Below are 10,271 nucleotides of genomic sequence, written 5' to 3' on the forward strand. Positions count from 1 at the left end.
CAAGTAGCTCGCCGTGATCGTATACTGGTTAGTACTCTGTGTTGTGGCCGCAGCAACCTCGGTTCGAATCCGAGTCACGGCATTGTGGTTGGCAATGTCACGGCAGTTGGGTTTTTCCTTTACAGAATTCCCAAATGTACCAGTTGTTTTTGTAAAATGTCTATTAAAAACAGATCCTTTTCAATATTTAAACGATCTAACGACAAATTATTTAAACACACATGATTATAAGATGTAGGTATACTGTACTTAATGACATAAATTATCGTTCTTGAACATATTTGCGGTAAGGGGAGCGGAGCTCTCCCAGAGGCCAATCAGAATGCAGATGAATGCAGTTGCAGTTGAGTGACCTGTGTTGTGGCTGTCTACAGGGAATGCGCATATGTAGCTGTCTCGCAGCCCAATCCAGACGTCAATTGAAGACAGGTTTTCATGCAAATAGAGCAGTAAGTGCAGAGAAATGCTCACTCTCTAAAAATGGCATTTATACAATAGTAAGATTAAATCCAACCTCACCAGTAGATAGGATTTATCAATAAATAAAGCTTCTCCTCTCTGATATGGAATTACCCCCCAAAAAGTATAAGGGAATACCCAATGCTAACCAATGAGAGGGGCAGACCTCACAGTAGTGAAAATGTAATAGACTGTTTGATACTACTAGGACATACAAACTACCACAGTACATGTCTTACCTTTTACTTACATAGCATGATGCCCCTCGGACTACCTAGGGCCTACCTTAGGGGTTACTGATATGTAATAAAATTGGAGTTTAAGGCTTGGCAAGTAGTTTTAAATGCCAAGTCGAAGTGGCAGTACACTGCAGCACAGGCACTGCAGTAGCAGGCTTGAGACAGGTTTGAAATGCTATTTCTTTGGGCGGCACAATCAGTCCCTGGGTATATGGTATACCACTTTACAAGGGGCTTTCAAGTAAATTAAATCTGTCAGTCAGGTATACTCCAATTATACACATGATTAGGGAAGAAGCACGTGCACTTCAGCACTGATTAGTAGCGATAAAGTGATCAGAGTCCTAAGGCCAACAAAAAGATACAGCAAAATGCGGAGGTGAAAAGCAATAAGGTGGGGTTGGGACCACCTTAAGAATGCAAGGTCTAACAAAAACGAACTAAGGATAACATGAGTAAAACATCAGGTTTCTCTACAGCATTTGGTGAGACAAGTGGGCCTTCTTTTATCTTCCATAAATGCAATCTTTCCTGGACCCCTTTATTATATAGCTCTTCAAGGAAAAAAATATAAAGCACTTACAAAGGAGCCTCAAATACTCAAAGATGGGATACTTCTGTAATATGGGCCATATACTAAAAGCAGCACGAAAACAGAGTGCAATAGGGTCCAAAAAACTTGAGTGACCCATGAGGGTATGCATGCAAGCCTATGGTATTCCAAACTAGAGATATACGCATGCAATTTTTGTTTTTAGGAGAGAATGTGCCTGCTGAAAAAAACATTATTTTTAAAAAGTGCATTGCAGAATATCAGGAATTTGCTGTGGGACACCTTGAAAACTTGCATACAGATTATGTGCACACGCCCCACAGTCAGTTGTTGTGGCCGAATGGTTAAGGCGATGGACTTGAAATCCATTGGGGTCTCCACGCGCAAGTTCGAATCCTGCCGACAACGAGAATCTTTTTAACATCGGCTACAATTTCAGAAGTTAACCTTTAGTATTTCTTCCATGTCAGTTTTATAAATAGGTGGCTTATTTTGGTGTCACTATTGCCATATCACATATTTATTATCGCTCCCCCTTTCATATCTTTGCTATAACTCTCGTCCTTCATTAGCGCTAGTGCAAACGCTTCAAATTATTATACCCTGGCTCTCTCGGTCATACCTGTGCATGCACTTGAAACTTACTTTACCAATAAAAGAAGCAAATAGAGGAATAAAATAAAAGTGCTAGCTGGATTAGGCAAACACACTTCATAAAACTGCATTTTCTTTTCTATTCTCCCCCGTGTTACAAGCTTAACTGCTCCCTGTGTAATTTCTCTTAACCTGCTGTTCCTGGAAGAGAATTTCATCTACAAGCTCTTTCTGTGTTTTTTCCTAGTCTTTTCTTTCCCTTTTCTTAGATTTGTAACTGTTCCTTTAGTGCTATATTTAGGCGCCATTAATCGGATTTGAGCTCCTTGTACCTGCTGCTGTTTTCTCCACACCTCATACTGTCTTTTCCCTCTTTCTCTCTTTCTCTGCGGTTGGTGGCTACTTTCCAAAGCGTCTGATGCCCCAATATTCCTTCGTCTTGTTGTCAGACGTGAATTTGAAAAGCAACAAAATTAACAAGCCTTTACCACTCACACATGGCAGAAGTTTATACTTTAATTCAATGAGCTAAGAAAAGTGTGTTGTGGGGCCCCTACGAGCCATGGTGCTTGCTTCATCATAATTAGGCATGCAGTCATTAGCCACAGCTCTGATTATGGGTCACTGAGGTCAGTTTCAATAATTCCTCAAAAACCTAACCATGCAGTCCCCCCTAACTGTGTAGTTATCTTGCTTTACTGCTGTTTGTGTGATTAGCTGGGAGGAGCTCACGGCAGCATCCTCCCAATAAAAGTGTAGATGGACCGTTCCTTAACTCTTTCTTGCTTCACATACAGATGGCTTGAGGAGGTACAGGGGAGATGCAGGTCTAATAAACAGAATAGAATATCTGCGCCAGGTGTGTTTCTCTGCATTGGTGTCCCATCACAGGCCCACCAGTGTATGTGTGATCTTTGACTCCTGCCAGTTCACAAGCAGGCGGCCAGGAAACGGTTTCAGCCTATCAACCACTGAGGAGATAAAGCCTTTGTATAAGGAATGAGGAAGCAATGAACACATTCAGCCTATTCCAGGAGTAGCCCTGAGTGTTCCAAATTATAATTTCTTCATGTCACTGTACGTTATTGAGCCCAAGTTGCTCACCACGATCGTATAGTGGTTAGTACTCTGCGTTGTGGCCGCAGCAACCTCGGTTCGAATCCGAGTCACGGCATTGTGGTTGGCAATGTCACGGCAGTTGGGTTTTTCCTTTACAGAATTCCCAAATGTACCAGTTGTTTTTGTAAAATGTCTATTAAAAACAGATCCTTTTCAATATTTAAACGATCTAACGACAAATTATTTAAACACACATGATTATAAGATGTAGGTATACTGTACTTACTGACATAAATTATCGTTCTTGAACATATTTGCGGTAAGGGGAGCGGAGCTCTCCCCCAGGCCAATCAGAATGCAGATGAATGCAGTTGCAGTTGAGTGACCTGTATTGTGGCTGTCTACAGGGAATGCACATATGTAGCTGTCTCGCAGCCCAATCCAGACGTCAATTGAAGACAGGTTTTCATGCAAATAGAGCAGTAAGTGCAGAGAAATGCTCACTCTCTAAAAATGGCATTTATACAATAGTAAGATTAAATCCAACCTCACCAGTAGATAGGATTTATCAATAAATAAAGCTTCTCCTCTCTGATATGGAATTACCCCCCAAAAAGTATAAGGGAATACCCAATGCTAACCAATGAGAGGGGCAGACCTCACAGTAGTGAAAATGTAATAGACTGTTTGATACTACTAGGACATACAAACTACCACAGTACATGTCTTACCTTTTACTTACATAGCATGATGCCCCTCGGACTACCTAGGGCCTACCTTAGGGGTTACTGATATGTAATAAAATTGGAGTTTAAGGCTTGGCAAGTAGTTTTAAATGCCAAGTCGAAGTGGCAGTACACTGCAGCACAGGCACTGCAGTAGCAGGCTTGAGACAGGTTTGAAATGCTATTTCTTTGGGCGGCACAATCAGTCCCTGGGTATATGGTATACCACTTTACAAGGGGCTTTCAAGTAAATTAAATCTGTCAGTCAGGTATACTCCAATTATACACATGATTAGGGAAGAAGCACGTGCACTTCAGCACTGATTAGTAGCGATAAAGTGATCAGAGTCCTAAGGCCAACAAAAAGATACAGCAAAATGCGGAGGTGAAAAGCAATAAGGTGGGGTTGGGACCACCTTAAGAATGCAAGGTCTAACAAAAACGAACTAAGGATAACATGAGTAAAACATCAGGTTTCTCTACAGCATTTGGTGAGACAAGTGGGCCTTCTTTTATCTTCCATAAATGCAATCTTTCCTGGACCCCTTTATTATATAGCTCTTCAAGGAAAAAAATATAAAGCACTTACAAAGGAGCCTCAAATACTCAAAGATGGGATACTTCTGTAATATGGGCCATATACTAAAAGCAGCACGAAAACAGAGTGCAATAGGGTCCAAAAAACTTGAGTGACCCATGAGGGTATGCATGCAAGCCTATGGTATTCCAAACTAGAGATATACGCATGCAATTTTTGTTTTTAGGAGAGAATGTGCCTGCTGAAAAAAACATTATTTTTAAAAAGTGCATTGCAGAATATCAGGAATTTGCTGTGGGACACCTTGAAAACTTGCATACAGATTATGTGCACACGCCCCACAGTCAGTTGTTGTGGCCGAATGGTTAAGGCGATGGACTTGAAATCCATTGGGGTCTCCACGCGCAGGTTCGAATCCTGCCGACAACGAGAATCTTTTTAACATCGGCTACAATTTCAGAAGTTAACCTTTAGTATTTCTTCCATGTCAGTTTTATAAATAGGTGGCTTATTTTGGTGTCACTATTGCCATATCACATATTTATTATCGCTCCCCCTTTCATATCTTTGCTATAACTCTCGTCCTTCATTAGCGCTAGTGCAAACGCTTCAAATTATTATACCCTGGCTCTCTCGGTCATACCTGTGCATGCACTTGAAACTTACTTTACCAATAAAAGAAGCAAATAGAGGAATAAAATAAAAGTGCTAGCTGGATTAGGCAAACACACTTCATAAAACTGCATTTTCTTTTCTATTCTCCCCCGTGTTACAAGCTTAACTGCTCCCTGTGTAATTTCTCTTAACCTGCTGTTCCTGGAAGAGAATTTCATCTACAAGCTCTTTCTGTGTTTTTTCCTAGTCTTTTCTTTCCCTTTTCTTAGATTTGTAACTGTTCCTTTAGTGCTATATTTAGGCGCCATTAATCGGATTTGAGCTCCTTGTACCTGCTGCTGTTTTCTCCACACCTCATACTGTCTTTTCCCTCTTTCTCTCTTTCTCTGCGGTTGGTGGCTACTTTCCAAAGCGTCTGATGCCCCAATATTCCTTCGTCTTGTTGTCAGACGTGAATTTGAAAAGCAACAAAATTAACAAGCCTTTACCACTCACACATGGCAGAAGTTTATACTTTAATTCAATGAGCTAAGAAAAGTGTGTTGTGGGGCCCCTACGAGCCATGGTGCTTGCTTCATCATAATTAGGCATGCAGTCATTAGCCACAGCTCTGATTATGGGTCACTGAGGTCAGTTTCAATAATTCCTCAAAAACCTAACCATGCAGTCCCCCCTAACTGTGTAGTTATCTTGCTTTACTGCTGTTTGTGTGATTAGCTGGGAGGAGCTCACGGCAGCATCCTCCCAATAAAAGTGTAGATGGACCGTTCCTTAACTCTTTCTTGCTTCACATACAGATGGCTTGAGGAGGTACAGGGGAGATGCAGGTCTAATAAACAGAATAGAATATCTGCGCCAGGTGTGTTTCTCTGCATTGGTGTCCCATCACAGGCCCACCAGTGTATGTGTGATCTTTGACTCCTGCCAGTTCACAAGCAGGCGGCCAGGAAACGGTTTCAGCCTATCAACCACTGAGGAGATAAAGCCTTTGTATAAGGAATGAGGAAGCAATGAACACATTCAGCCTATTCCAGGAGTAGCCCTGAGTGTTCCAAATTATAATTTCTTCATGTCACTGTACGTTATTGAGCCCAAGTTGCTCGCCACGATCGTATAGTGGTTAGTACTCTGCGTTGTGGCCGCAGCAACCTCGGTTCGAATCCGAGTCACGGCATTGTGGTTGGCAATGTCACGGCAGTTGGGTTTTTCCTTTACAGAATTCCCAAATGTACCAGTTGTTTTTGTAAAATGTCTATTAAAAACAGATCCTTTTCAATATTTAAACGATCTAACGACAAATTATTTAAACACACATGATTATAAGATGTAGGTATACTGTACTTACTGACATAAATTATCGTTCTTGAACATATTTGCGGTAAGGGGAGCGGAGCTCTCCCCAGGCCAATCAGAATGCAGATGAATGCAGTTGCAGTTGAGTGACCTGTATTGTGGCTGTCTACAGGGAATGCACATATGTAGCTGTCTCGCAGCCCAATCCAGACGTCAATTGAAGACAGGTTTTCATGCAAATAGAGCAGTAAGTGCAGAGAAATGCTCACTCTCTAAAAATGGCATTTATACAATAGTAAGATTAAATCCAACCTCACCAGTAGATAGGATTTATCAATAAATAAATAAAGCTTCTCCTCTCTGATATGGAATTACCCCCCAAAAAGTATAAGGGAATACCCAATGCTAACCTATGAGAGGGGCAGACCTCACAGTAGTGAAAAATGTAATAGACTGTTTGATACTACTAGGACATACAAACTACCAGAGTACATGTCTTACCTTTTACTTACATAGCATGATGCCCCTAGGACTACTTAGGGCCTACCTTAGGGGTTACTGATATGTAATAAAATTGGAGTTTAAGGCTTGGCAAGTAGTTTTAAATGCCAAGTCGAAGTGGCAGTACACTGCAGCACAGGCACTGCAGTAGCAGGCTTGAGACAGGTTTGAAATGCTATTTCTTTGGGCGGCACAATCAGTCCCTGGGTATATGGTATACTACTTTACAAGGGGCTTTCAAGTAAATTAAATCTGTCTGTAAGGTATACTCCAATTATACACATGATTAGGGAAGAAGCAAGTGCACTTCAGCACTGATTAGTAGCGATAAAGTGATCAGAGTCCTAAGGCCAACAAAAAGATACAGCAAAATGCGGAGGTGAAAAGCAATAAGGTGTGGTTGGGACCACCTTAAGAATGCAAGGTCTAACAAAAACGAACTAAGGATAACATGAGTAAAACATCAGGTTTCTCTACAGCATTTGGTGAGACAAGTGGGCCTTCTTTTAGCTTCCATAAATGCAATCTTTCCCGGACCCCTTTATTATATAGCTCTTCAAGGAAAAAATATAAAGCACTTACAAAGGAGCCTCAAATACTCAAAGATGGTAGACTTCTGTAATATGGGCCATATACTAAAAGCAGCACGAAAACAGAGTGCAATAGGGTCCAAAAAACTTGAGTGACCCATGAGAGTATGCATGCAAGCCTATGGTATTCCAAACTAGAGATATACCAATGCAATTTTTGTTTTTAGGAGAGAATGTGCCTGCTGAAAAAAACATTATTTTTAAAAAGTGCATTGCAGAATATCAGGAATTTGCTGTGGGACACCTTGAAAACTTGCATACAGATTATGTGCACACGCCTTACAGTCAGTTGTTGTGGCCGAGTGGTTAAGGCGATGGATTAGAAATCCATTGGGGTCTCCCCGCGCAGGTTCGAATCCTGCCGACAACGAGAATCTTTTTACCATCGGCTACAATTTCAGAAGTTAACCTTTAGTATTTCTTCCATGTCAGTTTTATAAATAGGTGGCTTATTTTGGTGTCACTATTGCCATATCACATATTTATTATCGCTCCCCCTTTCATATCTTTGCTATAACTCTCGTCCTTTATTAGCGCTGGTGCAAACGCTTCAAATTATTATACCCTGGCTCTCTCGGTCATACCTGTGCATGCACTTGAAACTTACTTTACCAATAAAAGAAGCAAATAGAGAAATAAAATAAAAGTGCTAGCTGGATTAGGCAAACACACTTCATAAAACTGCATTTTCTTTTCTATTCTCCCCCGTGTTACAAGCTTAACTGCTCCCTGTGTAATTTCTCTTAACCTGCTGTTCCTGGAAGAGAATTTCATCTACAAGCTCTTTCTGTGTTTTTTCCTAGTCTTTTTCTTTCCCTTTTCTTAGATTTGTAACTGTTCCTTTACGTGCTCTATTTAGGCGCCATTAATCTCATTTGAGCTCCTTGTACCTGCTGCTGTTTTCTCCACACCTCATACTGTCTTTTCCCTCTTTCTCTGCGGTTGGTGGCTACTTTCCAAAGCGTCTGATGCCCCAATGTTCCTTCGTCTTGTTGTAAGACGTGAATTTGAAAAGCAACAAAATTAACAAGCCTTTACCACTCACACATGGCAGAAGTTTATACTTTAATTCAATGAGCTAAGAAAAGTGTGTTGTGGGGCCCCTACGAGCCATGGTGCTTGCTTCATCATAATTAGGCATGCAGTCATTAGCCACAGCTCTGATTATGGGTCACTGAGGTCAGTTTCAATAATTCCTCAAAAACCTAACCATGCAGTCCCCCCTAACTGTGTAGTTATCTTGCTTTACTGCTGTTTGTGTGATTAGCTGGGAGGAGCTCACGGCAGCATCCTCCCAATAAAAGTGTAGATGGACCGTTCCTTAACTCTTTCTTGCTTCACATACAGATGGCTTGAGGAGGTACAGGGGAGATGCAGGTCTAATAAACAGAATAGAATATCTGCGCCAGGTGTGTTTCTCTGCATTGGTGTCCCATCACAGGCCCACCAGTGTATGTGTGATCTTTGACTCCTGCCAGTTCACAAGCAGGCGGCCAGGAAACGGTTTCAGCCTATCAACCACTGAGGAGATAAAGCCTTTGTATAAGGAATGAGGAAGCAATGAACACATTCAGCCTATCACAGGAGTAGCCCTGAGTGTTCCGAATTATAATTTCTTGATGTCACTGTATGTTATTGTGCAAAAGTAGCTCGCCGTGATCGTATAGTGGTTAGTACTCTGCGTTGTGGCCGCAGCAACCTCGGTTCGAATCCGAGTCACGGCATTGTGGTTGGCAATGTCACGACAGTTGGGTTTTTCCTTTACAGAATTCCCAAATGTACCAGTTGTTTTTGTAAAATGTCTATTAAAAACAGATTCTTTTCAATATTTAAACGATCTAACGACAAATTATTTAAACACACATGATTATAAGATGTAGGTATACTGTACTTACTGACATAAATTATCGTTCTTGAACATATTTGCGGTAAGGGGAGCGGAGCTCTCCCCCAGGCCAATCAGAATGCAGATGAATGCAGTTGCAGTTGAGTGACCTGTGTTGTGGCTGTCTACAGGGAATGCACATATGTAGCTGTCTCGCAGCCCAATCCAGACATCAATTGAAGACAGGTTTTCATGCAAATAGAGCAGTAAGTGCAGAGAAAAACTCACTCTCTAAAAATGGCATTTATACAATAGTAAGATTAAATCCAACCTCACCAGTAGATAGGATTTATCAATAAATAAATAAAGCTTCTCCTCTCTGATATGGAATTACCCCCCAAAAAGTATAAGGGAATACCCAATGCTAACCAATGAGAGGGGCAGACCTCACAGTAGTGAGAAATATAATAGACTGTTTGATACTACTAGGACATACAAACTACCACAGTACATGTCTTACCTTTTACTTACATAGCATGATGCCCCTAGGACTACCTAGGGCCTACCTTAGGGTTTATTGATATGTAATAAAATTGGAGTTTAAGGCTTGGCAAGTAGTTTTAAATGCCAAGTCGAAGAGGCAGTACACTGCAGCACAGGCACTGCAGTAGCAGGCTTGAGACAGGTTTGAAATGCTATTTCTTTGGGCGGCACAATCAGTCCCTGGGTATATGGTATACCACTTTACAAGGGGCTTTCAAGTAAATTAAATCTGTCAGTTAGGTATACTCCAATTATACACATGATTAGGGAAGAAGCACGTGCACTTCAGCACTGATTAGTAGCGATAAAGTGATCAGAGTCCTAAGGCCAACAAAAAGATACAGCAAAATGCGGAGGTGAAAAGAAATAAGGTGGGGTTGGGACCACCTTAAGAATGCAAGGTTGTAGGAGAGTAGGGTCTGCTATCCTATGGTCACCCCAATTTTTGCTTTTTGCTTCACTGGTTTTCGACTTACTGAGGCTGTGGGCCTGCTAATCAGACCCCCAGCCTGCTGTTCTCTCTCTAAATGTATGATACATGTGCTATAGGTACATACCACAATTGGAAATGGACTCCTTGTCAGCCCCTGTACCATGCACTATAGGTGCTCAGGGCATAGGTGCCACCGAGGCCTACCAGGGGCTGAAGCATAGCTTTTTGCCACCCCTGGCTGGTTCTTAAATTGACACAACTGGCTGATCACTCAGCTGGGGCAAGTGGGTGTAATCACCCCTTG

The 10,271-nt window shown here is 41.6% G+C and overlaps 2 non-coding genes across 2 annotated transcripts; both read left to right on the forward strand.

Moving 5' to 3' along the window:
* Nucleotides 1-7,454: 7,454 nt before the first annotated feature.
* Nucleotides 7,455-7,536, forward strand: TRNAS-AGA (transfer RNA serine (anticodon AGA)). The gene has a single exon. It is a non-coding gene; the product is annotated as a tRNA-Ser (tRNA).
* Nucleotides 7,537-8,818: 1,282 nt separating this feature from the next.
* Nucleotides 8,819-8,890, forward strand: TRNAH-GUG (transfer RNA histidin (anticodon GUG)). Its single transcript has one exon. It is a non-coding gene; the product is annotated as a tRNA-His (tRNA).
* The last annotated feature ends 1,381 nt before the right edge of the window (nucleotides 8,891-10,271 follow it).

Source organism: Lissotriton vulgaris, unplaced genomic scaffold, assembly GCF_964263255.1.
Source record: "Lissotriton vulgaris unplaced genomic scaffold, aLisVul1.2 SCAFFOLD_301, whole genome shotgun sequence".
In the NCBI taxonomy this organism is placed as follows: Eukaryota; Metazoa; Chordata; class Amphibia; order Caudata; family Salamandridae; genus Lissotriton; species Lissotriton vulgaris.